Below are 26283 nucleotides of genomic sequence, written 5' to 3'. Positions count from 1 at the left end.
TGTTTGGTTCCTGAGAAAGGAGTTGTAGAGGAGAAAAGCTTTCAATATTCAAAGCTGAAGCAAAAAAAAATAAACCACAGCTGCTGCTTCTCCTCTTTCTACTTGTGCTTTGCCCCTCCCCTTTCCCAGGTGATTGGCCTTGGGTTCCAGGGAGGGCCTGGTGGTCATTGAGTCACAGGCATCCCATCAGAGAGCTCATTCTGCCTGGGATGCACTTTGGGGTAAGTGCTTTGTTTCTCCTTCAGTGAGTTGCAGGTTTCTTTAGGTGGTTAAGAGTCTATGGACTGATGCGTTTCCAAGTAGAGACAGGTACGCCCATCTTTGTGAGGTAACAACTAGTAGGATCTGTTAGAGTAAACCAATCTAGTAATAGGTGCCTGTATTGCATGCAGCTCTTCTTCAGGTGAGTAATTGTTATAGCGTGTTTACGGCTAGGATGGCAGTGCTACTTTGTGTGTTTGCTTTGTGGTTCTGGGTCCCTTATGATTTCTGCAGAATTAAGGCAAATGTTATGAAAGTTACAACCTTGGTGGCAAAGTGATGGAGCAGGCTTTAGGAGATAAGTATCATTGAGTTCCATGTGTAAGTATGTGTCTGAAAAGAGCAGCAGTAGGCGTGTAAGGGGTAGTCTGTTTCAGGGTTAGGGATAGTTTGTTTTATTTTTGGAGCTTTTGCCTGTGGTTTGTGTGGCTGTAGAGTGTTTAGACGTTGCAGCCTTCTAGTTTTTAAATGCTTGGAATTCACATAATAGAGGTGTGCTTAGGAGGTGTTGCTGGCTAACTTGTTTTTGGGAAATGGTGGGGTACGGTTCCTTTTTTTTTGAGTTATCTTTTAATCTCTAGGTATATCAAGTCATTTGCATAACTGTCCAGAGGCTTCACAAGGAGCTTCAGTATGCATCAGAAGGGGCTTGACCGCATAAGTGCAGTATTACGGAGAGACTGAGCAGGGTCACCGTTCTCATCTGTAAAGGAGAAGTCTGTGATTACCCCTGTTGGGACTGCTGTGCATTCATGGCCTTTTGGTATTTGTGGACCTGAGGGTGTGTTTTTTTTTTTCTGGCTCTCGTCTCTGTGTTTGAGTCCTCTGCAAGGAGCTGTACTGTTTGCGTATCCATCACGGATATGACCTCCTCTTTTTGTTTCTTGTAGCCCAGGGCATGGGCACGGACACTTGAATGAGGCACGAGGGTGAGTGGACGGCAGTGTGGGCCCTGAGTTGGTCAGTGGATTGTGTTAGTCTGCTTTGCCTGTTATGCAGGCTTTGGAAGCACCTTGCGACAGCAGAGTACATCTCCTGCCACGTTCCTGAGGCGCGCCAGGCGTCAGCGGTTCCAGTTCCTGAAATGCTGGAGATGCTCGGAGCACAAGAGGAGCTGGGAGCGTGATGCATCTCCTTGGGATGTTGGGTGAGTGAAGCGGTGGTACTGGGTTGGGGAACGTGGGTCTGGGGCTTCTTGGCTGTTGGGGTAGGGGAGGAAAGAAGAGGAGTGGGTATAGACTGTTTTGTGGATTTTCACGTTTGTTTGTTCTTTCTCCTTGGTCTAAGCTATGTGACCTTGGCTCAGCACAGTAAATGGAAGCGCTAAGCCTGGATCGGGAAGGTGAGTGGAGAAAAGTTGGGAAAAGGGCATTGGTTTTGATTTGGTAGTCTATTGGTCCCACCTCTGGGTGACTCCTCTTTTCCGGGGACGAAGAAGATAGTGGGGACATCCTAGTTGGCCTCTGTGGTCCACCTTGAGGATGGATTGTGACCCCTGAGAATTAAGTCCAGGGGCAAATACTGTGTGTTTGGGGGTGGTTGGCGGGGGAAGGCGGGCAGTTGTCTGGAGTTGGTCTATCTGACTTCAGTAGCAGAGCAGGTCAGTGGACTACTGTTTTGTATTTGAGGTGGGTGTTTCACTAGAAGAAGTTTGGCTGGTGTGCCAGTGCCCGATGGCACTTTATTTCTGCAGGTGAAGAGGAGCCTCGTGCCGGAAGCAATGTCCTGGCTAGCCTTCGTGTTCCTTGATGAGGATGGAACCTGCCTCCCGTCATTCCCAAGCTAAGTTGCGGGGCAAGTGCTATGTTTGCTTTTGGGTTTTGAATGTACACATAGGGCGAGGGTCTGTGCTTTTAAGTCATTGCTGTGGATGGGGCCTTTTAGGATTGATCACGGTCAGACAGTGTATGGGGGCGTGGGATTCTGTCAGGTAGGGCTTGAGCATGTGCCAGGCAGGGCAGTTCCAGCTTGGTGTCTGTGTTCTGTGTTGTCTGTGCTGTGCTGTTGCTCCTCGTGCTTGGCAGGCCCTGGGGAAGCCTTCCTGAGGGTGTTGAACACTTGACCTCAGTGGAATAATGCTGATGCTCAATTGGAAGCTGAGCATTTCTTATCTTGCAGTGGGAGCCTAAAGAGATCATTTCTTCTGTGCGTGTAATTTTTTTGTATCAAATGTTTCTTGATGCGATCATCATATGTTACGCGCTCCTCAAATCTTGATATCCTCATTGCCTTTTTCCACTGGACAGATTAGATGGGCAACTTGTTAGCCACACCAAAGGTCCTAAATGCTTGTTTCATCATCGTAGGGCTGATCTGAGCACTTCTTGACTTGCAGTCGCAGCTTAAAGCGCAGATGTGTTTCAGGTCTTGTGCATCATATTCTGTTTCAGATGGCATCTGTTTCCATCCTCGCTGTTGCGGAAGTCATGTGGGCTTCATCAGGAGCTCTGTCTTGAGAGTTCATTTCCGCAGCATTTTTCTTCTGGGGTTTGCACTCCCCATCCTTCTGGTCTCTTGCCTTAAAGGCAGGCTTTTTATGCCTCCATCATCCCAGTTCTGGCAGTTGCTTCCAGTCGCATGTCGTGACATTTGAGTCTCTCCTTGGGTCTGCTGCAGGGCACCTGTTCTGACTTGCTGTATGGCTTCCCTCTGGGAGTCCTTTTTTTGCGCCTTGTGTTCTGTGTTTTGTTCGTAATGTTTGTAGCGTGCCTGTGTGTTTGGCCTGGAGCTGTCCTGCCTGGCAGTTAGTGATGGTAGCTAACGTGGCGGTGTACTAATACATTGTCTGGACTGTTTTGGCAAAGACATCCGGTCTGCCTCTGGGCACGTACTGAAGGGCAGCTGGCACAGAGTCATCTCTGTGGTGTTTGGCAAATGTGGAGGGGGAGACTTGAGCTGCTTGCGAGCAGCTGTTTGCATAGTGCTTGAATAGTGCTAGAGGAGAGGTCTGTCATTGAATCTTGAAAGCTCGCAGATACGGGGTTTTGATTTTTTGTTTGTATTTCGTTCCCCTCCCCAGTAGAGGGGTAAACCTTAGGAGGAACCGGTCACAGGAAAGAGCTCCTTTTGGAACTGTCAAGGACTCGGTAGGCAACCCGGTGACTGGCTTGATCTACTTTCTAGGTGCTGAGGCAAGTTGTCTGCTGTTTTGAAATGATAAAATTAGCCATGGGGTCCCTTGTGTGGTTGAGGGATGGGTGCTAATGCTGGCATCTGAATGATTATCTTCTGACTGTTTTCATTTGTTAAAGCTGAAACACAGCGTACGACCTGGGACTTCATGACCAGAGCTGGTTTTGGCAAGGTGAGCGATGAACAGATGCAGCAGTTATTTTAGGGGTGCGGTTGTCACTGCAGTTACTTAACTACACAAAATACAGTTAAAGTCCTGTTTATATTCCAGAGGTGTTGTAGCTGGCTTAAGAGAGCAGATGGAAGCATCTGCCTCGAGGGCAGGTGAGGGGGCAGAGTAAGGGAGCAGGTGAGAGTACCTGTCCTAGCTGTGCTGTGGCTTTGGATGCTGCCGCGGCCTATGCTTTTCTTTTTCTTTCGCAGGTGCCTCGCACAGACCCAGAGGGGCCAAGCTGCACTCTGAAGAGCAGCACGAGAAGGGCAGGCTGGTCGTGAGTGGGGTTGGAGCAGAATGGCCAAGTTGCGCAAGGTGACTGCGAAGGGTATCCATCTTGCTTTGCAGGTGTCATGGCAGGCTCTCCACAGAAGTGGCTGAGGATTTGAGAAGAGGTTACAGAGCATCAAGGAGCGGCACGTGCAGTGACGGTTTCCAAACGGTATGGTTGCTTTCTCTTCTGTTGGTCAGGTGCCACAGGCAAGGTGGGCTGTGACACTAGTCTTTAGAATGGGAGCAAAGCAGGTCACTTGAATGCCGCAGGGCATCTGAGAAGGGTGTTTTAACAGAAAAAGCTTGTCTGGCATGGCAGTGCCTGATGGCAGTGTGTTTCCACAGGTGAAGAGGTGCCTGAAGCCCCATCCTGTCTAGCCTGCGCACACCTCGCTGAGAAGGAAAGCCGCTTTCCAGTAATTCAGAAAGCCAAGTTACGTCTCGGCCTCGAGCATCTGGGGCGTGTGCCTGTGGTTTTGGGCCTGTCTGTAGCATTTGGCACCTGCATTAGTACTTTCTTGGCGTATGTTTAGGCATTTGGGGCCTGTGTCTTGGGGGGAGGGTTGAGGCCAGTGTTTTGGGGAGGTGTGGAGCTGCTTGTACACCTTTGGGACTTGCATCTGGAGGGGGTTGGGAGCTGCTTGTACACTGCAGGGACTTGCGTTTGGGGGGGGCTGGGGCCTGCCTCTGGGGTGGGGACAGTGGTTGTGAGCTGCTTGCACACCCTTGGGGCCTGCATCTGTGGGGGCTTGGTGCCTGCGTCTCTGGGGAGCGGGGGGGTTCAGAGTTGGTTGTACAGTATAGGAGCCTGTGTTGGGGGGTTTGGGAGCTGCTCGTACACTGGAAGCCTGGGATGGGGGAGGGAGATTTGGAGCTGCTTGTACACCTTTGGGGCTTGCATCTGGGGGGGGTCGGGTGCTGGTTGTACACCTTTGGGGCCTGCCTCTGGGGAGGGAGGGTGGGGAGTTGCTTGTACACCTTTGGGGCCTGTGTCTGGGGGGGCTTGGGGCCTGCGTCTTGGTGGGGGGGGGTTGGAGCTGGTTGTACACCTTTCGGGCTTGCGTCTGGAGGGGGTTGGGGCCTGCCTCTGGGGGGGTGGTTGTGAGCTGCTTGTATACTGTAGGGGCCTGCTTGTACACCTTTGGGGCCTGAGTCTGGGGCGTGGGGGCCGGGGCTGGGGCCTGGGGCCTGCATCGGGGTGGGGTGGGGTCCAGTTCATGGGGGGCGGGTTGGGAGCTGCTTGTGGACAGTTGGGGTCTGCATCTGGGTGTGGTTGGGGCCTGCGTCTGGGGGGTGGGTTGTGGCCTGCTTGTAGATTTCTGCAGCCTGCGTCTGGTGTTTGGGGGCTTTTCTGTAGCGTTTGGGGCTTGCATTTTGGCTTTGGGATGTGTCTTGAGCTTCTGGGGCCTAGCTGTAGTGCTTGGGGCCTGCATCTGGGGCTTTTCTGTAGCATTTTGGTCGCGTGTTTGTGATTTGGGGTCTGTATCCAGGGTTTTGCCTTTTTTGTAGTTTTCAGCTTTGTGTCAGTTTCTCTGTGGGTTGCCTGGGGTTGGGGCAGTTTGGGGTTTGGATCATTAGTCAGTGTCATTAGCGTCAGGGGGTTGATATGAAGGGTTAGGGTTGTGGTTAGAGTTGTTAGGGTTAAAGGGAATAAGGATTTTAGGGTAAGGGGATCAAGGTTGTGGGAATAAAAATGTTTTTGCACAGAGTTACATTGTTTAGAGGGAAGGAAGGTGGTATTGAGATATGCTTGCAGTGAGAAGAAAGCTTAACAGATGACCTTGTGAAATGCAGACAACCAGAATCCTTAGAGCAATTGGTTGGAAATCACGGTGTAAGAAACATTACCACCTCAAAGAGGAAAACAGTCAAGGAAAAAAGAAAATTGACTTGTAACAGGCCAGCAGCTGTGTATTTTCAGTGAAGCACCGGGTAGATTGTGAACCTGGATTACCCAGTCAATGGGGAAACTGAAGCGAAGAATCTCAGAGCTGGTGAGGAGCTGAAGTAAAGGAGCTGGGAAGAGAGAGGTATTGCAGCAGGTACGCTGTGGCTGTGAGGTGCCTCATGGTGTGCTTTTCTCTCGTCTCTGCAGGGGCTTCGTGCAGTCTTGGACAGGGAAATCCCCGTGTCACGGAGCAGTGAGGGAAGGTGAGAGTTCTATCAGCCTGGTGATCCCTGATCTGAAGCGAAGGGAAGACATTCAGGTGTTTCCTTCTGAGGGTCTGAGGTGAGGCTGTTTGGGACAGAGGAGCAGTGTGGCAGGTGATGGCTTGCAAGCACAGTGGTCATTTTGTCCTTCTGTGTTCCCAGGTGGCATGGGTGATGGTGGCCGTTCCTTTCGAGCTTGGATCTAACTTGCAGGTACAGAGGCAAGTGGACTGCTGTTTTGAAACGAAAATATTAAATATGGGGTGACTTCTGTTGTTGAGGGATGGGTGCTAATGCTGTCAGCTGAATGTTTGTCTTCTGACTGTGTTTTCCTTTGTTCAGGCTGAAACGCAGTGTGCAGTACAGGACGTCACGACGCAAGCTACCTCTGGAGTGACTCTGGTGAGTGATGAACAGAGGTAGCTGTTATTTTTGGGGTGCGGCTGTCGCTGCAGTTTTTTTAACTACATCCAATAGAGTAAAATTCCAGTTTCTCTTTTAGAGGTGCTCTAGGTGGTTTCAGAGAACGGGTGGAAGCATCTGCCACGTGGGGTAGGTAAGCGGCTGAGGTAAAGGAGGGGATGAGAGTAACTGTCCTGAGGGTGCAGTGGCTTTTATTGCTGTGGTTGCTTTCTGTTCTGCTTATCAGGTGCCACAGGCAAGGTGGTGGGCTGTGATAGTCTTTGGAATAGGAGCAAAGCAAGTCACTGGAATGCTGTTTGGTTCCTGAGACAGGAGTTGTAGAGGAGAAAAGCTTTCAATATTCAAAGCTGAAGCAAAAAAAAAATAAACCACAGCTGCTGCTTCTCCTCTTTCTACTTTCTTGTGTTTTGCCCCTCCCCTTTCCCAGGTGATTGGCTTTGGGTTCCAGGGAGGGCCTGGTGGTCACTGAGTCACAGGCATCCCATCAGAGAGCTCATTCTGCCTGGGCTGCACTTTAGAGTAAGTGCTTTGTTTTTCCTTCAGTGAGTTGCAGGTTTCTTTAGGTGGTTAAGAGTCTATGGACTGATGCGTTTCCAAGTAGAGACCGGTACGCCCATCTTTGTGAGGTAACAACTAGTAGGATCTGTTAGAGTAAACCAATCTAGTAATAGGTGCCTGTACTGCATGCAGCTCTTCTTCAGGTGAGTAATTGTTATAGCGTGTTTACGGCTAGGATGGCAGTGTTACTTTGTGTGTTTACTTTGTGGTTCTGGGTCCGTTATGATTTTTGCCGAATTGCGGGGCTTACTTGTGAGTCTTTGCCTGTATGTCAAATATTATCAAAGTTACAACCTTGGTGGCAAAGTGATGCAGCAGGGTTTAGGAGATAAGTATCATTGAGTTCCCTGTGTAAGCATGTGTCTGAAAAGAACAGCAGTAGGCGTGTAAGGGGCAGTCTTTTTCAGGGTTAGGGACAGTTTGTTATAGTCTTGGAGCTTTTACCTGTGGTTTGTGTGGCTGTAGAGTCTTTAGACGTTGCAGCCTTCTAGATTTTCAGTGCTTGGAATTCACGTAATAGAGGCGTGCTTAGGAGGTGTTGCCGGCTAACTCGTTTTTAAGAAATGGTGGGGTACGGTTCCTCGACCGCATAAGCACGGTAGTATTACCAAGAGACTGAGCAGGGTCCCCTTTTTCATCTGTAAAGGGTAAGTCTGTGATTGCTGCCATCTGGGCACATTTTCGTGCCCATCACTGCAGTTAGTTTACTACATCAATTAGAGTAAAATTCCGGTTTCTCTTTTGGAGGTGCTCTAGGTGGCTTCAGAGAACGGGTGGAAGCATCTGCCACGTGGGGTAGGTAAGCGGCTGAGGTAAAGGAGGGGATGATAGTAACTGTCCTGAGGGTGCAGTGGCTTTTGCTGCTGTGGTTGCTTTCTCTTCTGTTTATCAGGTGCCACAGGCAAGGTGGGCTGTGATAGTCTTTAGAATAGGAGCAAAGGAGGTCACTGGAATGCTGTTTGGTTCCTGAGAAAGGTGTTGCAGAGGAAAAAGGTGGTCTGGCGTGGCAGCTCCTGATGATGGTGGTCGTCTTCAGTAGGTGAAGCGGTGCCTGAAGCCCCATCCCGTGGAGCCTGAGCACACCTCGCTGAGGATGAAGCCTGCTTTCCAGCAGTTCCCAAAACTGTGTTGAGGCTGAAATGGTGTGTCTGTGTTTGGGCTGGGGTTGCACCTTGGTGAGTGTAGGGATGAGTTTTAAGTTGGTGCAGCAGAGGGCCAGGCTCCATTGTCCTGTAGTGTGTTTTGACCCATCAGCATAGCCTTTTGGTTTTCAGATAGCCTACTCAAGTACGTGATTTTTCCTGCGAGTGATGTTATTACATGGAATTGATTTTTTTTTGTTTTGGCGTGTGATCTGTTATGCTCCCAGATTTTTCTTTCTATATAAATAAAGGTTTGAGCTAACTCTAGCTGAAAAAATTTCAGTTACTTGCTTGGTCATATTGTCCTTTCAATATTCAAAGCTGCAGCAAAAGCATGGGTATTGTTGCTTCTAGAAACACCCCAGTTCTCTTGTCTGCAGTCTGCATGCTGTTGAGCTAAACCAGATTTAAAAAAAAAAAACAACACAGTAAACAGAAACAAGAAACAAACCACCACAGCTGTTGCTCCTGCTCTCTTTCTACTTTCTTGTGCTTTGCCCCTCCCCTTTCCCAGGTGATTGGGTTTGGGTGCTGGGCGGGGCCAAATGGTATATGAGCCCCAGGTATGCCATTGGAGAGTTCATTGTGCCTGGGCTGCTCTTTGGGGTAAGTGCTTTGCTTTCCTTCAGTCAGTTGCAGGGTTCTTTGGGCAGGTTGGAGTCTATGGATTTCTAGATTTTAAGTGCTTGGAAATCACTTACTAGAGGGATATTTAGCAGAGGTTGCTGTCTCACTTGTTTTTGGGATGGTGGGATCCACTTGTGTTTTTGGGTTATATTTGAATCTCTAGACATATGAAGCCACTTGTGTAACTCTCCAGAGGACTAAAAAGAGCTTGATTACACACTACGAGAGGCTTGACAACGTAGGCGCAGTATTACCAAGAGACTGAGCAGGGTCGTATCAGAGTTACCTTTTTCATCTGTAAAGGGTAAGTCTGTGATTAGCCCTGCTGGGGCTGCTGTGTGTGCATGGCTTTTTGGCATTTGTGGTGCTCAGTTGTTTTTTTTGTGTGTATGGTATTACTTTTTTTTTTCTTTTGAGAGCCAAATAGTGTGTGCGCTGAGCGTGGTTGGCAGGAGGAGGTGGGGAATTGTCTGGCAGGGGAGCTGTTCAGGACTGGTAGGTTTGGTTTCTAGGAGCGTGCAGCATCCTTCCTGTGCGATGCCACTGATTGTTGGGCAGGAATGTTCCAGCTCGTGCGTCTTAAACAACGTAGCTTGTGCAGTGTGTGTTGTGTGGCCCGGGCAGAGTTTGCCGCGGCGCTGTGAGCGAAGGATCTCAGTTCGAGCTGGTGAGCAGCTGAAGTAAAGGATCTGGGAAGAGAGAGGTATTGCAGCAGGTACGCTGTGGCTGTGAGGTGCCTCAGGGTGTGCTTTTCTCTTGTCTCTGCAGGGGCTTCATGCAGTCTTGGACAGGGAAATCCCCGTGTCACGGAGCAGTGAGGGAAGGTGGGAGTTCTATCAGCCTGGTGATCCCTTATCTGAAGCGAAGGGAAGACATTCGGGTGTTTCCCTCTGAGGGTCTGAGGTGAGGCTGTTTGGGACAGAGGAGCAGTGTGGCAGGTGGTTGCTTGCAAGCACAGTGGTCATTTTGTCCTTCTGTGTTCCCAGGTGGCATGGGTGATGGTGGCCGTTCCTTTCGAGCTTGGATCTAACTTGCAGGTACAGAGGCAAGTGGACTGTTGTTTTGAAACGAAAACATTAAATATGGGGTCACTTCTGTTGTTGAGGGATGGGTGCTAATGCTGTCAGCTGAATGTTTATCTTCTGACTGTGTTTTCCTTTGTTCAGGCTGAAACGCAGTGTGCAGTACAGGACGTCACGACCCGAGCTACCTCTGGAGTGACTCTGGTGAGTGATGAACAGAGGTAGCTGTTATTTTTGGGGTGCGCCTGTGACTGCAGTTTTTTTAACTACATCCAATAGAGTAAAATTCCAGTTTCTCTTTTAGAGGTGCTCTAGGTGGCTTCAGAGAATGGGTGGAAGCATCTGCCATGTGGGGTAGGTAAGCAGCTGAGGTAAAGGAGGGGATGAGAGTAACTGTCCTGAGGGTGCTGTGGCTTTTGCTGCTGTGGTTGCCTTCTCTTCTGCTTATCAGGTGCCACAGGCAAGGTGGGCTGTGATAGTCTTTGGAATAGGAGCAAAGGAGGTCACTGGAATGCTGTTTGGTTCCTGAGACAGGAGTTGTAGAGGAGAAAAGCTTTCAATATTCAAAGCTGAAGCAAAAATAAATAAACCACAGCTGCTGTTTCTCCTCTTTCTACTTGTGCTTTGCCCCTCCCCTTTCCCAGGTGATTGGCTTTGGGTTCCAGGCAGGGCCTAGTGGTCATTGAGTCACAGGCATCCCATCAGAGAGCTCATTCTGCCTGGGCTGCACTTTAGAGTAAGTGCTTTGTTTTTCCTTCAGTGAGTTGCAGGTTTCTTTAGGTGGTTAAGAGTCTATGGACTGATGCGTTTCCAAGTAGAGACCGGTACGCCCATCTTTGTGAGGTAACAACTAGTAGGATCTGTTAGAGTAAACCAATCTAGTAATAGGTGCCTGTATTGCAAGCAGCTCTTCTTCAGGTGAGTAATTGTTATAGCATGTTTACGGATATTGTGGCAATCTTACTTTGTGTGTTTGCTTTGTGGTTCTGGGTCCCTTATGATTTCTGCAGAATTAAGGCAAATGTTATGAAAGTTACAACCTTGGTGGCAAAGTGATGGAGCAGGGTTTAGGAGATAAGTATCATCGAAGCTCCCTGTGTAAGCATGTGTCTGAAAAGAGCAGCAGTAGGCCTGTAAGGGGTAGTCTGTTTCAGGGTTAGGGACAGTTTGTTATAGTTTTGGAGCTTTTGCCTGTGGTTTGTGTGGCTGTAGAGTCTTTAGACGTTGCAGCCTTCTAGATTTTCAGTGCTTGGAATTCACGTAATAGAGGCGTGCTTAGGAGGTGTTGCTGGCTAACTTGTTTTTGGGAATTGGTGGGGTACGGTTCCTTTTTTTTTTGAGTTATCTTTTAATCTCTGGGTATATCAAGTCATTTGCATAACTGTCCAGAGGCTTCACAAGGAGCTTCAGTACGCATCAGAAGGGGCTTGACCGCATAAGTGCAGTATTACGGAGAGACTGAGCAGGGTCACCGTTCTCATCTGTAAAGGAGAAGTCTGTGATTACCCCTGTTGGGGCTGCTGTGCATTCATGGCCTTTTGGTATTTGTGGACCTGAGGGTGTGTTTTTTTTTTTTCTGGCTCTCGTCTCTGTGTTTGTCCTCTGCAAGGAGCTGTACTGTTTGCGTATCCATCACGGATATGACCTCCTCTTTTTGTTTCTTGTAGCCCAGGGCATGGGCACGGACACTTGAATGAGGCACGAGGGTGAGTGGACGGCAGTGTGGGCCCTGAGTTGGTCAGTGGATTGTGTTAGTCTGCTTTGCCTGTTATGCAGGCTTTGGAAGCACCTTGCGACAGCAGAGTACATCTCCTGCCACGTTCCTGAGGCGCGCCAGGCGTCAGCGGTTCCAGTTCCTGAAATGCTGGAGATGCTCGGAGCACAAGAGGAGCTGGGAGCGTGATGCATCTCCTTGGGATGTTGGGTGAGTGAAGCGGTGGTACTGGGTTGGGGAACGTGGGTCTGGGGCTTCTTGGCTGTTGGGGTAGGGGAGGAAAGAAGAGGAGTGGGTATAGACTGTTTTGTGGATTTTCACGTTTGTTTGTTCTTTCTCCTTGGTCTAAGCTATGTGACCTTGGCTCAGCACAGTAAATGGAAGCGCTAAGCCTGGATCGGGAAGGTGAGTGGAGAAAAGTTGGGAAAAGGGCATTGGTTTTGATTTGGTAGTCTATTGGTCCCACCTCTGGGTGACTCCTCTTTTCCGGGGACGAAGAAGATAGTGGGGACATCCTAGTTGGCCTCTGTGGTCCACCTTGAGGATGGATTGTGACCCCTGAGAATTAAGTCCAGGGGCAAATACTGTGTGTTTGGGGGTGGTTGGCGGGGGAAGGCGGGCAGTTGTCTGGAGTTGGTCTATCTGACTTCAGTAGCAGAGCAGGTCAGTGGACTACTGTTTTGTATTTGAGGTGGGTGTTTCACTAGAAGAAGTTTGGCTGGTGTGCCAGTGCCCGATGGCACTTTATTTCTGCAGGTGAAGAGGAGCCTCGTGCCGGAAGCAATGTCCTGGCTAGCCTTCGTGTTCCTTGATGAGGATGGAACCTGCCTCCCGTCATTCCAAGCTAAGTTGGGGTGCAAGTGCTATGTTTGCTTTTGGGTTTTGAATGCACACATAGGGCGAGGGTCTGTGCTTTTAAGTCATTGCAGTGGATGGGGCCTTTTAGGATTGATCACGGTCAGACAGTGTATGGGGGCGTGGGATTCTGTCAGGTAGGGCTTGAGCACGTGCCAGGCAGGGCAGTTCCAGCTTGGTGTCTGTGTTCTGTGTTGTCTGTGCTGTGCTGTTGCTCCTGGTGCTTGGCAGGCCCTGGGGAAGCCTTCCTGAGGGTGTTGAACACTTAACCTCACTGGAATAATGCTGATGCTCAATCGGAAGCTGAGCATTTCTTGTCTTGCAGTGGGAGCCTAAAGAGATCATTTCTTCTGTGCGTGTAATTTTTTTGTATCAAATGTTTCTTGATGTGATCATCATATGTTACGCGCTCCTCAGGTCTTGATATCCTCATTGCCTTTTTCCACTGGACGGATTAGATGGGCAACTTGTTAGCCACACCAAAGGTCCTAAATGCTTGTTTCATCATCGTAGGGCTGATCTGAGCACGTCTTGTCTTGCAGTCGCAGCTTAAAGCGCAGATGTATTTCAGGTCTTGTGCATCATATTCTGTTTCAGATGGCATCTGTTTCCATCCTTGCTGTTGTGGAAGTCATGTGGGCTTCATCAGGAGCTCTGTCTTGAGAGTTCATTTCCGCAGCATTTTTCTTCTGGGGTTTGCACTCCCCATCCTTCTGGTCTCTTGCCTTGAAGGCAGGCTTTTTATGCCTCCATCATCCCAGTTCTGGCAGTTGCTTCCAGTCGCATGTCGTGACATTCGAGTCTCTCCTTGGGTCTGCTGCAGAGCACCTGTTCTGACTAGCTGTTGCTGTAGGGCTTCCCTCTGGGAGTCCGTTTTTTGTGCCTTGTGTTCTGTGTTTTGTTCGCAATGTTTGTAGCGTGCCTGTGTGCGTGTTTGGCCTGGAGCTGTCCTGCCTGGCAGTTAGTGATGGTAACTAACGTGGCGGTGTACTAATACATTGTCCGGACTGTTTTGGCAAAGATATCCGGGCTGTCTCTGGGCACGTACTGAAGGGCAGCTGGCACAGAGTCATCTCCGTGGTGTTTGGCAAATGTGGAGGGGGAGACTTGAGCTGCTTGCGAGCAGCTGTTTGCATAGTGCTTGAATAGTGCTAGAGGAGAGGTCTGTCATTGAATCTTGAAAGCTCGCAGATGTGGAGTATTTTTATTTTTCTCCAGTCCTAGATAAACCTTAGGAGGAACTGGTCACAGGAAAGAGCTCCTTCTGGAGCTGTCAAGCTCTCGTTCGGCAGCTCGGTGACTGTCTTGATCTACTTCTGAGGTGCCGAGGCAAGTTGTCTGCTGTTTTGAAATGATAAAATTAGCCATGGGGTCCCTTGTGTTGTTGAGGGATGGGTGCTAATGCTGGCATCTGAATGATTACCTTCTATGTTTTCATTTGTTAAAGCTGAAACACAGCGTACAACCTGGGACGTCACACCCAGAGCTGCCTCTGGCAAGGTGAGCGATGAACAGACGGAGCACTTATAGTTGGGTTGCGGTTGTCACTGTCACTCTAAGTGGCCCCTCTTTTCTGTTTTAGAGGTGTTGTAGCTGGCTTAAGAAGGTAGATGGAAGCATCTGCCTCGGGGTAGGTAAGCGGGTAGAGGTAAGGCAGCAGATGAGAGTAACTGTCCTAGCTGTGCTGCGGCTTAGGATGCTGCCTTAGCCTATGCTTTTCTTCCTCTTTCACAGGTGTCTCGCACAGGCTCAAAGGAGCAAACTGCATTCTGAAGAGCTGCTTAAGTAGGGGGGCTGGTCATGAGCTGGGTTGGAGCGGAATGGCCAAGTAGCACGAGGTGACTATGAAAGGTCTCTGTCTTGCTTTGCAGGTGCCATGGCAGGCTCTCCACAGAAGTGGCTGAGGATTTGAGATGAGGCCGGAGAGTGACAAGGAGCAGTACGTGCAGGGATGGTTTCCAAGCGCTGCGGTTGCTTTCTCTTCTGTTGATCAGGTGCCACAGGCAAGGTGGGCTGTGACATCAGTCTTTAGAATTGGAGCAAAGCAGGTCACTGGAATGCCGCAGGGCATCTGAGAAGGGTGTTTTAACAGGAAAAGTTTGTCTGGCATGGCGGTGTCTGATGGCAGTGTGTTTCCACAGGTGAAGAGGTGCCTGGAGCCCCATCTCATCTAGCCTGCACGTGCCTTGAGGATAAAGCCTGCTTTCCAGCAGTGTGGAAAGCACCACCAGTCTGTGGTGCCGGCCCGGCCGAGTTGGAGCATGTGAGCAGCTGAAGAAAAAGAGCTAGTGAAAGAGAGGTATTGCAGCAGGTACGCTGTGCCTGTGAGGTGCCTGAGGATCTGCCTTTTCTTTTTTTTCTTTTGTGGGTGCTTCCTGCAGCCTTGGAGAGGTGAATCCCCACATTGTGGAGTGCTGAGGAAAGACGAGAGGGTCGTCAGCCCAGTCAGTGTCCCTAAGCAAGGTCCCCCTAAGGCAAGTCCTTGAAGTGTTTCCCCTGGTTTAGCAGGTGCTGCAGCAGGCCTTCCTCAGAATCTGCTGAGGGTCTGAGGTGAGGCTGGGTGGGATAGAGGAGCAGTGTGGTGGGTGATTACTTGAGAACACAACGATCATTTTATCCCTTTGTTTTCCCAGGTGGTGTGGGTGATACTGGCTGTACTGTTGGAGCTTGGACTCAGAGAGGAACGGGTGAGCACAACCGTATGTTGCTTCAGCGGTAGTCAGTATTGCGGAGGAGGTGGGCATCAGGGCCGGTGTGCTAGTGAATGCTGGTACGCTGTTTTTGCAGATGATGATGAGCCTGGCCATGGACTAAGATGTCTCTCAGTGTCTGTGCATTTCTTGAGGTGGAGGGAATTTACCATCCAGCAATCTGAGAGCTAAGTTGAGGGGCACCTGGTATTTGCATATGTGGTGTGGCTGATGGGAGCTGGGAGCCGGAGCAGCATGGAGCCAGCCGGCTGAATATACTTGGTGCCACTGTGAGGGTGGTTGAGGCTGCGTCACCTTCAGGCTGCTTGAGGCTGGGTCACCAGGCTAATAGAAGGAGCAGGGGGTATTTTGTAGTGTGAGTGTATGTGCCAGGCAGGACAGTTCCCATCTGTTTATTTGTCTTGTAGCGCTGCTTCTGCAGTGTGTGTTCTGTGTCATGCACTCCTCGGGTCTTTGTATCAAATGTTTCTTGATGTGATCATCATGTTACGTGCTCCTCAGGTCTTGATATCCTCATTGCTTTTTGCACTGGACAGACTAGAAAGGCAACTTGTTAGCCGTACCAAAGGTCCTAAATGCTTGTTTTGTCATCATGGGTCTGATCCGAGCACTTCTTGTATTGCAGTCGCAGCTTAAAGCGCAGATGTGTTTCAGGTCTTGTGCATCATATTCGGTTTCAGATGGCATCTGTTTCCATCCTCACTCTTGCAGAAGTCATCTGGGTCGCATCAGGAGCTCTGTCTTGGGAATTCATTTCCTAAGAGATTTCTTCTGGGGTTTGCACTCCCCATCCTTCTGGTCTCTTGTCTTAAAGGCAGGCTTTTTATGCCTCCATCATCCCAGTTCTGGCAGTTGCTTCCAGTCGCATGTAGTGACATTTGAGTCTCTCCTTGGGTCTGCTGCAGGGCACCTCTTCTGACTAGCTGTAGGGCTTCCCTCTGGGAGTCCTTTTTTTGCGCCTTGTGTTCTGTGTTTTGTTCGTAATGTTTGTAGCGTGCCTATGTTTTTGGCCTGGAGCTGTCCTGCCTGGCAGTTAGTGATGGTAACTAACGTGGCGGTGTACTAATACATTGTCTGGACTGTTTTGGCAAAGACATCTGGTCTGCCTCTGGGCACGTACTGAAGGGCAGCTGGCACAGAGTCATCTCCGTGGTGTTTGGCAAATGTGGAGGGGGAGACTTGAGCTGCTTGCGAGCAGCTGTTTGCATAGTGCTTGAATAGTGCTAGAGGAGAGGTCTGTCATTGAATCTTGAAAGCTCGCAGATGTGGAGTTTTGATTTTTTGTTTGTATTTCTTTCCCCTCCACAGTAGGAGGGGTAAACCTTAGGAGGAACAGGTCACAGGAAAGAGCTCCTTTTGGAACTGTCAAGGACTCGGTAGGCAACCCGGTGACTGGCTTGATCTACTTTCCAGGTGCTGAGGTAAGGGGGCTGCTGTTTTGAAATGATAAAATTAGCCATGGGGTCCCTTGTGTTGTTGAGGGATGGGTGCTAATGCTGGCAGTTGAATGATTATCTTCTGACTGTTTTCATTTGTTAAAGCTGAAACACAGCGTACAACCTGGGACTTCACGACCAGAGCTGGTTTTGGCAAGGTGAGCGATGAACAGATGCAGCAGTTATTTTAGGGGTGCGGTTGTCACTGCAGTTACTTAACTACACAAAATACAGTTAAAGTCCTGTTTATATTCCAGAGGTGTTGTAGCTGGCTTAAGAGAGCAGATGGAAGCATCTGCCTCGAGGGCAGGTGAGGGGGCAGAGTAAGGGAGCAGGTGAGAGTACCTGTCCTAGCTGTGCTGTGGCTTTGGATGCTGCCGCGGCCTATGCTTTTCTGTTTTCTGTCGCAGGTGCCTTGCACAGACTCAGAGGGGCCAAGCTGCACTCTGAAGAGCAGCACGAGAAGGGCAGGCTGGTCGTGAGTGGGGTTGGAGCAGAATGGCCGAGTTGCGCAAGGTGACTGCGAAGGGTATCCATCTTGCTTTGCAGGTGTCATGGCAGGCTCTCCACAGAAGTGGCTGAGGATTTGAGAAGAGGTTACAGAGCATCAAGGAGCGGCACGTGCAGTGACGGTTTCCAAACGGTATGGTTGCTTTCTCTTCTGTTGGTCAGGTGCCACAGGCAAGGTGGGCTGTGACACTAGTCTTTAGAATCGGAGCAAAGCAGGTCACTTGAATGCCGCAGGGCATCTGAGAAGGGTGTTTTAACAGAAAAAGCTTGTCTGGCATGGCAGTGCCTGATGGCAGTGTGTTTCCACAGGTGAAGAGGTGCCTGAAGCCCCATCCTGTCTAGCCTGCGCACACCTCGCTGAGAAGGAAAGCCGCTTTCCAGTAATTCAGAAAGCCAAGTTACGTCTCGGCCTCGAGCATCTGGGGCTCGTGCCTGTGCTTTTGGGCCTGTCTGTAGCGTTTGGCACCTGCATTAGTAGTTTCTTGGCGTATCTTTAGGCTTTTGGGGCCTGTGTCTTGGGGGGGGGTGTGGAGCTGCTTGTACACCTTTGGGGCTTGCATCTGGGGGGGGGGAGGGTGGAGTTGCTTGAACACCTTTGGGGACTGTGTCTGGGGGGGTCAGGGCCTGCATCTGGGGGGGTTGGAAGCTGCTCCTACAATGTAGGGATCTGTATCTATGGGGGTTGGGAGCTGCTTGTACACAGTATGGGCTTGCGTTTGGGGGTGGGTGTTGGGAGCTGCTTGTACAATGCAGGGATCTGCATCTGGGGGGGGTTGGGAGCTGCTTGTCCACCTTTGGGACTTGCATCTGGGGGGGTTGGGAGCTGCTTGTCCACCTTTGGGACTTGCATCTGGGGGGGTTGGGAGCTGCTTGTACATCTTTGGGACTTGTATCTGGGGGGGGGGGGTTGGGAGCTGCTCCTACAATGTAGGGATCTGTATCTGGGGGGGTTGGGAGCTGCTTGTACAGCTTTGGGGTCTGCAGCTGGGGGGTGGTTGAGAGGTGCTTGTCCACTGTAGGTGCCCACGTTTGGGGAGTTGGGAGCTGCTTGTACACTTTTGGGGCCTGCAGCTGGGAGGGCTTGTGAGTTGCTTGTACACGCTAGGGGCTTCCCTCTATGGGGCTTTGGGGTCTGCCTCCTGGGGGGGGGGGTTGTGAGCTGCTTGCACACCCTTGGGGCCTGCCTCTGCGGGGGCTTGGTGCCTGCGTCTGGGGAGGGGGGGGGTTCAGAGCTGGTTGTACAGTATAGGAGCCTGCGTTGGGGGGGGGTTGGGAGCTGCTTGTACACTGGAAGCCTGGGCTGGGGGGGGAGGTTTGGAGCTGCTTATGCACCTTTGGGGCTTGCCTCTGGGGGGGGTTGGGAGCTGCTTGTACACCTTTCGGGATTGCATCTGGAGGGGGTTGAGGCCTGCCTCTGGGGGGGTGGTTGTGAGCTGCTTGTACACCTTTGGGGCCTGCGTCTGGGGGGGGTGGGAGCTGCTTGCACACTGTTAGGGCCTGCCTTGGGGGGGGGGGGGTTGGGAGCTGCTTCTATGCTGTAGGGGTCTGGGTCTTGGGGGGTTGGGGCTGTTTGTACACCTTTGGGGCGTGCCTCTGGGGAGGGTGTCTGGTGTTTGGGGGCTTTTCTGTAGCGTTTGGGGCTTGCATTTTGGCTTTGGGATGTGTCTTGAGCTTCTGGGGCCTAGCTGTAGTGCTTGGGGCCTGCGTCTGGGGCTTTTCTGTAGCATTTTGGTCGCGTGTTTGTGATTTGGGGTCTGTATCCAGGGTTTTGCCTTTTTTTGTAGTTTTCAGCTTTGTCAGTTTCTTTGTCGGTTGCCTGGGGTTGGGGCAGTTTGCGGTTTGGATCATTAGTCAGTGTCATTAGCGTCGGGGGGTTGATATGAAGGGTTAGGGTTGTGGTTAGAGTTGTTAGGGCTAAAGGGAATAAGGATTTTAGGGTAAGAGGATCAAGGTTGTGGGAATAAAAATGTTTTTGCACAGAGTTACCTTGTTTAGAGGGAAGGAAGGTGGTATTGAGATATGCTTGCAGTGAGAAGAAAGCTTACCAGACAACCTTGTGAAATGCAGACAACCAGAATCCTTAGAGCAATTGGTTGGAAATCACGGTGTAAGAAACATTACCACCTCAAAGAGGAAAACAGTCAAGGAAAAAAGAAAATTGACTTGTAACAGGCCAGCAGCTGTGTATTTTCAGTGAAGCACCGGATAGATTGTGAACCTGGATTACCCAGTCAATGGGGAAACTGAAGCGAAGAATCTCAGAGCTGGTGAGGAGCTGAAGTAAAGGAGCTGGGAAGAGAGAGGTATTGCAGCAGGTACGCTGTGGCTGTGAGGTGCCTCAGGGTGTGCTTTTCTCTTGTCTGTGCAGGGGCTTCGTGCAGTCTTGGACAGGGAAATCCCCGTGTCACGGAGCAGTGAGGGAAGGTGAGAGTTCTATCAGCCTGGTCATCCCTTACCTGAAGCGAAGGGAAGACATTCAGGTGTTTCCCTCTGAGGGTCTGAGGTGAGGCTGTTTGGGACAGAGGAGCAGTGTGGCAGGTGGAGGCTTGCAGGCACAGCGGTCGTTTTGTCCTTCTGTGTTCCCAGGTGGCATGGGTGATGGTGGCCATTCCTTTCGAGCTTGGATCTAACTTGCAGGTACAGAGGCAAGTGGACTGCTGTTTTGAAACAAAAACATTAAATATGGGGTGACTTCTGTTGTTGAGGGATGGGTGCTAATGCTGTCAGCTGAATGTTCATGGTCTGACTGTGTTTTCCTTTGTTCAGGCTGAAACGCAGTGTGCAGTACAGGACGTCACGACCCGAGCTGCCTCTGGAGTGACTCTGGTGAGTGATGAACAGAGGTAGCTGTTATTTTTGGGGTGCGGCTGTCGTTGCAATTTTTTTAACTACATCAGATAGAGTAAAATTCCAGTTTCTCTTTTGGAGGTGCTATAGGCGGCTTCAGAGAACGGGTGGAAGCATCTGCCATGTGGGGTAGGTAAGCAGCTGAGGTAAAGGAGGGGATGAGGGTAACTGTCCTGAGGGTGCAGTGGCTTTTGCTGCTGTGGTTGCTTTCTCTTCTGTTTATCAGGTGCCACAGGCAAGGTGGGCTGTGATAGGCTTTAGAATAGGAGCAATGCAGGTCACTGCAATGCTGTTTGGTTCCTGAGGCAGGTGTTGTAGAGGAGAAAAGCTTTCAATATTCAAAGCTGAAGCCAAAGCGTGGGGATTGTTGCTTCTAGAAACAACCCAGTTCTCTTGTCTGCACCCTGCATGCTGTTGAGCTAAGCCATATAAATAGATACATAAACCACAGGTGTTGCTTCTCCTCTTTCTACTTTGTGCTTTGCCCCTCCCCTTTCCCAGGTGATTGGCTTTGGGTCCCAGGTGATTGGCTTTGGGTCCCAGGCAGGGCCTAGTGGTAATTGAGTTGCAGGCATCCCATCAGAGAGCTCATTCTGCCTGGGCTGCACTTTGTGGCAACAAGTGCTTTGTTTTTCCTTCAGTCAGTTGCAGGGGTCTTTAGGTGGGTCAGAGTCTACAGACTGATGCGTTTCGACGTAGAGACCGGTACGCCCATCTTTGTGGGGTAACAACTAGTAGGACCTGTTAGAGTAAACCAATCTAGTAATAGGTGCCTGTATTGCATGCAGCTCTTCTTCAGGTGAGTAATTGTTATAGCATGTTTATGGATAGGATGTCAATGTTACTTTGTGTGTTTGCTTTGTGGTTCTGGGTCCCTTATGATTTCTGCAGAATTAAGGCAAATATTATCAAAGTTACAACCTTGGTGGCAAAGTGATGGAGCAGGGTTTAGGAGATAAGTATCATCGAAGCTCCCTGTGTAAGCATGTGTCTGAAAAGAGCAGCAGTAGGCATGTAAGGGGTAGTCTTTTTCAGGGTTAGGGACAGTTTGTTATAGTTTTGGAGCTTTTGCCTGTGGTTTGTGTGGCTGTAGAGTCTTTAGATGTTGCAGCCTTCTAGTTTTTAAGTGCTTGGAATTCACGTAATAGAGGTGTGCTTAGGAGGTGTTGCCGGCTAACTCGTTTTTGGGAAATGGTGGGGTACGGTTCCTTTTTTTTGAGTTATCTTTTAATCTCTAGGTATATCCAGCCATTTGCATAACTGTCCAGAGGCTTCACAAGGAGCTTCAGTACGCATCAGAAGGGGCTTGACTGCATAAGTGCAGTATTACGGAGAGACTGAGCAGGGTCACCGTTCTCATCTGTAAAGGAGAGTTCTGTGAAGTCTGTGATTACCCCTGTTGGGGCTGCTGTGCATTCATGGCCTTTTGGTATTTGTGGACCTGAGGGTGTGTTGTTTTTTTCTGGCTCTCGTCTCTGTGTTTGAGTCCTCTGCAAGGAGCTGTACTGTTTGCGTGTCCATCACGGTTATGACCTTCTCTTTTTGTTTCTTGTAGCCCAGGGCATGGGCACGGACACTTGAATGAGTCACGAGGGTGATGCATCTCCTTGGGATGTTAGGTGAGCGAAGCGGTGGTACTGGGTTGCGGAACGTGGGTCTGGGGCTTCTTGGCTGTTGGGGTAGGGGAGGAAAGAAGAGGAGTGGGTATAGACTATTTTGTGGATTTTCACGTTTGTTTGTTCTTTCTCCTTGGTCTAAGCCACGTGACCTTGGCTCAGCACAGTAAATGGAAGTGCTGAGCCTGGATCGGGAAGGTGAGTGGAGAAAAGTTGGGAAAAGGGCATTGGTTTTGGTTTGGTAGTCTATTGGTCCCACCTCTGGGTGACTCCTCTTTTCCAGGGACGAAGAAGATACTGGGAACATCCTAGTTGGCCTCTGTGGTCCACCTTGAGGATGGATTGTGACCCCTGAGAACTAAGTCCAGGGGCAAATACTGTGTGTTTGGGGGTGGTTGGCAGGGGAAGGAGGGCAGTTTTCTGGAGTTGGTCTATCTGACTTCAGTAGCAGAGCAGGTCAGTGGACTACCGTTTTGTTTTTGAGGTGGGTGTTTCACTGGAAGAAGTTTGGCTGGTGTGCCAGTGCCCGATGGCACTTTATTTCTGCAGGTGAAGAGGAGCCTCGTGCCGGAAGCAATGTCCTGGCTAGCCTTCGTGTTCCTTGATGAGGATGGAACCTGCCTCCCATCATTCCCAAGCTAAGTTGCGGGGCAAGTGCTATGTTTGCTTTCGGGTTTTGAATGCACACATAGGGCGAGGGTCTGTGCTTTTAAGTCATTGCTGTGGATGGGGCCTTTTAGGATTGATCACGGTCAGACAGTGTGTGGGGGCGTGGGATTCTGTCAGGTAGGGCTTGAGCACGTGCCAGGCAGGGCAGTTCCAGCTTGGTGTCTGTGTTCTGTGTTGTCTGTGCTGTGCTGTTGCTCCTGGTGCTTGGCAGTCCCTGGGGAAGCCGTCCTGAGGGTGTTGAACACTTGACCTCACTGGAATAATGCTGATGCTCAAACGGAAGCTGAGCATTTCTTGTCTCGCAGTGGGAGCTTAAAGAGATCATTTCTTCTGTGCATGTAATTTTTTTGTATCAAATGTTTCTTGATGCGATCATCATATGTTACGCGCTCCTCAGGTCTTGATATCCTCATTGCCTTTTTCCACTGGACGGATTAGATGGGCAACTTGTTAGCCACACCAAAGGTCCTAAATGCTTGTTTCATCATCGTAGGGCTCATCTGAGCACGTCTTGTCTTGCAGTCACAGCCTGAAGCGCAGATGTGTTTCAGGTCTTGTGCATCATATTCGGTTTCAGATGGCATCTGTTTCCATCCTCGCTGTTGCGGAAGTTATGTTGCTTCATCAGGAGCTTTGTCTTGAGAGTTCATTTCCGAAGCATTTTTCTTCTGGGGTTTGCACTCCCCATCCTTCTGGTCTCTTGCCTTGAAGGCAGGCTTTTTATGCCTCCATCATCCCAGTTCTGGCAGTTGCTTCCAGTCGCATGTCGTGACATTTGAGTCTCTCCTTGGGTCTGCTGCAGCGCACCTGTTCTGACTTGCTGTCGCTGTATGGCTTCCCTCTGGGAGTCCTCTTTTTTTTTGCGCCTTGTGTTGTGTGTTTTGTTCGTAATGTTTGTAGCGTGCCTGTGTGTGTGTGTTTGGCCTGGAGCTGTCCTGCCTGGCAGTTAGTGATGGTAGCTAACGTGGCGGTGTACTAATACATTGTCCGGACTGTTTTGGCAAAGACATCCGGTCTGCCTCTGGGCACGTACTGAAGGGCAGCTGGCACAGAGTCATCTCTGTGGTGTTTGGCAAATGTGGAGGGGGAGACTTGAGCTGCTTGCGAGCAGCTGTTTGCATAGTGCTTGAATAGTGCTAGAGGAGAGGTCTGTCATTGAATCTTGAAAGCTCGCAGATGTGGGGTTTTGATTTTTTGTATGTATTTCGTTCCCCTCCCCAGTAGAGGGGTAAACCTTAGGAGGAACTGGTCACAGGAAAGAGCTCCTTTTGGAACTGTCAAGGACTCGGTAGGCAACCCGGTGACTGGCTTGATCTACTTTCCAGGTGCTGAGGTAAGGGGGCTGCTGTTTTGAAATGATAAAATTAGCCATGGGGTCCCTTGTGTTGTTGAGGGATGGGTGCTAATGCTGGCATCTGAATGATTATCTTCTGACTGTTTTCATTTGTTAAAGCTGAAACACAGCGTACAACCTGGGACTTCATGACCAGAGCTGGTTTTGGCAAGGTGAGCGATGAACAGATGTAGCAGTTATTTTAGGGGTGCGGTTGTCACTGCAGTTACTTAACTACACAAAATACAGTTAAAATCCTGTTTATATTCCAGAGGTGTTGTAGCTGGCTTAAGAGAGCAGATGGAAGCATCTGCCTCGAGGGCAGGTGAGGGGGCAGAGTAAGGGAGCAGGTGAGAGTACCTGTCCTAGCTGTGCTGCGGCTTTGGATGCTGCCGCGGCCTATGCTTTTCTTTTTTTTTCGCAGGTGCCTCGCACAGACTCAGAGGGGCCAAGCTGCACTCTGAAGAGCAGCACGAGAAGGGCAGGCTGGTCGTGAGTGGAGCAGTGGAGCAGAATGGCCAAGTTGCGCAAGGTGACTGCGAAGGGTATCCATCTTGCTTTGCAGGTGTCATGGCAGGCTCTACACAGAAGTGGCTGAGGATTTGAGAAGAGGTTACAGAGCATCAAGGAGCGGCACGTGCAGTGACGGTTTCCAAACGGTATGGTTGCTTTCTCTTCTGTTGGTCAGGTGCCACAGGCAAGGTGGGCTGTGACACTAGTCTTTAGAATCGGAGCAAAGCAGGTCACTGGAATGCCGCGGGTCATCTGAGAAGGGTGTTTTAACAGAAAAAGCTTGTCTGGCATGGCAGTGCCTGATGGCAGTGTGTTTCCACAGGTGAAGAGGTGCCTGAAGCCCCATCCTGTCTAGCCTGCGCACACCTCGCTGAGAAGGAAAGCCGCTTTCCAGTAATTCAGAAAGCCAAGTTACGTCTCGGCCTCGAGCATCTGGGGCTCGTGCCTGTGCTTTTGGGCCTGTCTGTAGCGTTTGGCACCTGCATTAGTACTTGCTTGGCATATGTTTAGGCTTTTGGGGCCTGTGTCTTGGGGGGGGTGTGGAGCTGCTTGTACACCTTTGGGGACTGTGTTTTGGGGGTGGGGTCAGGGCCTGCATCTGGGGGGGTTGGAAGCTGCTCCTACAATGTAGGGATCTGTATCTGTGGGGGTTGGGAGCTGCTTGTACAATGTAGGGATCTACATCTGAAGTGGGTTGGGAGCTGCTTGTACATCTTTGGGACTTGCATCTGGGGGGGGTTGGGAGCTGCTTGTCCACCTTTGGGACTTGTATCTGGGGGGGGTGAGAGCTGCTTGTACACTGCAGGGTCCTGCCTTGGGCATGGTTTGTAGCTGCTTGTACAGCTTTGGGGTCTGCAGCTGGGGGGTGGTTGAGAGGTGCTTGTCCACTGTAGGTGCCTACGTTTGGGGAGTTGGGAGCTGCTTCTACGCTTTTGGGGCCTGCAGTTGGGAGGGGTTGTGAGTTGCTTGTACATGCTAGGGGCTTCCCTGTATGCGGCTTTGGGGCTTGCCTCGGGGGGGGGGTTGGGAGCTGCTTGCACACCGTTGGGGCCTTCTCTGCGGGGTCTTGGTGCCTGTGTCTGGGGAGCGGGGGGGTTCAGAGCTGGTTGTACAGTATAGGAGCCTGCGTTGGGGAGGGGTTGAGAGCTGCTCGTACACTGGACTCCTGGGTTGGGGGGGAGGTTTGGAGCTGCCTTGTGCACCTTTGGGGCTTGCTTCTGGGGGGGGGTCGGGTGCTGGTTGTACACCTTTGGGGCCTGCCTCTGGGGAGGGAGCGTGGGGAGGGAGTTGCTTGTACACCTTTGGGGCCTGCCTTGGGGGGGGTTGGGGCATGTGCCTTGGGGGATGGGGTTGGGAGCTGCTTCTATGCTGTAGGGGTCTGGGTCTTGGGGGTTTGGGGCTGTTTGTACACCTTTGGGGTGTGCCTCTGGGGAGGGCGGGGAGTTGCTTGTACACCTTTGGGGCCTGCGTCTGGGGGTGGGTCGTGGCCTGCTTGTAGACTTCTGCAGCCTGCGTCTGGTGTTTGGGGGCTTTTCTGTAGCGTTTGGGGCTTGCATTTTGGCTTTGGGATGTGTCTTGAGCTTCTGGGGCCTAGCTGTAGTGCTTGGGGCCTGCATCTGGGGCTTTTCTGTAGCATTTTGGTCGCGTGTTTGTGATTTGGGGTCTGTATCCAGGGTTTTGCCTTTTTTGTAGTTTTCAGCTTCATGTCAGTTTCTTTGTCGGTTTCCTGGGGTTGGGGCAGTTTGGGGTTTGGATCATTAGTCAGTGTCATTAGCGTCGGGGGGTTGATATGAAGGGTTAGGGTTGTGGTTAGAGTTGTTAGGGTTAAAGGGAATAAGGATTTTAGGGTAAGGGGATCAAGGTTGTGGGAATAAAAATGTTTTTGCACAGAGTTACATTGTTTAGAGGGAAGGAAGGTGGTATTGAGATATGCTTGCAGTGATAAGAAAGCTTACCAGACAACCTTGTGAAATGCAGACAACCAGAATCCTTAGAGCAATTGGTTGGAAATCACGGTGTAAGAAACATTACCACCTCAAAGAGGAAAACAGTCAAGGAAAAGAGAAAATTGACTTGTAACAGGCCAGCAGCTGTGTATTTTCAGTGAAGCACCGGGTAGATCGTGAACTTGGATTACCCAGTCAATGGGGAAACTGGGGAGGGTCCTGGTCACCGAGAGGAAAAAAAAATTTATATAAACTGTGTTATGGAACTAGTAGGTAGTTTGTGGGACGCCTGCCATTGCAATCGTGAATAAAAATGCTACTTCACTGAGA

General features: G+C 50.5%; 1 long non-coding RNA gene across 50 annotated transcripts; it reads left to right on the top strand.

The window, feature by feature from the left end:
- The first annotated feature begins 319 nt into the window (after positions 1-319).
- On the top strand, positions 320-26283 carry LOC136791789 (uncharacterized). 50 transcript variants are annotated; one of them, XR_010834474.1, is made up of 35 exons: positions 320-1042; positions 1152-1190; positions 1261-1408; positions 1549-1603; positions 1955-3347; positions 3513-3742; positions 3817-4049; positions 4226-5874; positions 9550-9684; positions 9768-9818; positions 9948-10007; positions 10108-11727; positions 11868-11922; positions 12274-13701; positions 13820-13872; positions 13955-14380; positions 14514-14635; positions 14754-14846; positions 15006-15059; positions 15160-15254; positions 16392-16504; positions 16625-16854; positions 16930-17162; positions 17339-17426; positions 19010-19296; positions 19398-19453; positions 19616-19666; positions 19796-19855; positions 19958-20005; positions 21115-21495; positions 21636-21690; positions 21776-23494; positions 23615-23667; positions 23767-24153; positions 24330-26283. It is a non-coding gene; the product is annotated as an uncharacterized lncRNA (long non-coding RNA). The 50 variants fall into 50 exon arrangements; XR_010834480.1 differs by lacking the exon at positions 320-1042 and having other exon boundaries at positions 1049-1408; positions 4226-4296; positions 5675-5714; positions 5802-5874; XR_010834477.1 differs by lacking the exon at positions 320-1042 and having other exon boundaries at positions 1049-1408; positions 4226-4313; positions 5675-5714; positions 5802-5874.

The sequence above is a fragment of the Anser cygnoides genome, chromosome 12 (genome assembly GCF_040182565.1).
Source record: "Anser cygnoides isolate HZ-2024a breed goose chromosome 12, Taihu_goose_T2T_genome, whole genome shotgun sequence".
NCBI classification, from domain to species: Eukaryota; Metazoa; Chordata; class Aves; order Anseriformes; family Anatidae; genus Anser; species Anser cygnoides.
Note: the sequence above shows the minus strand (reverse complement) of the source record. Positions and strands in the feature narration are given on the sequence as shown.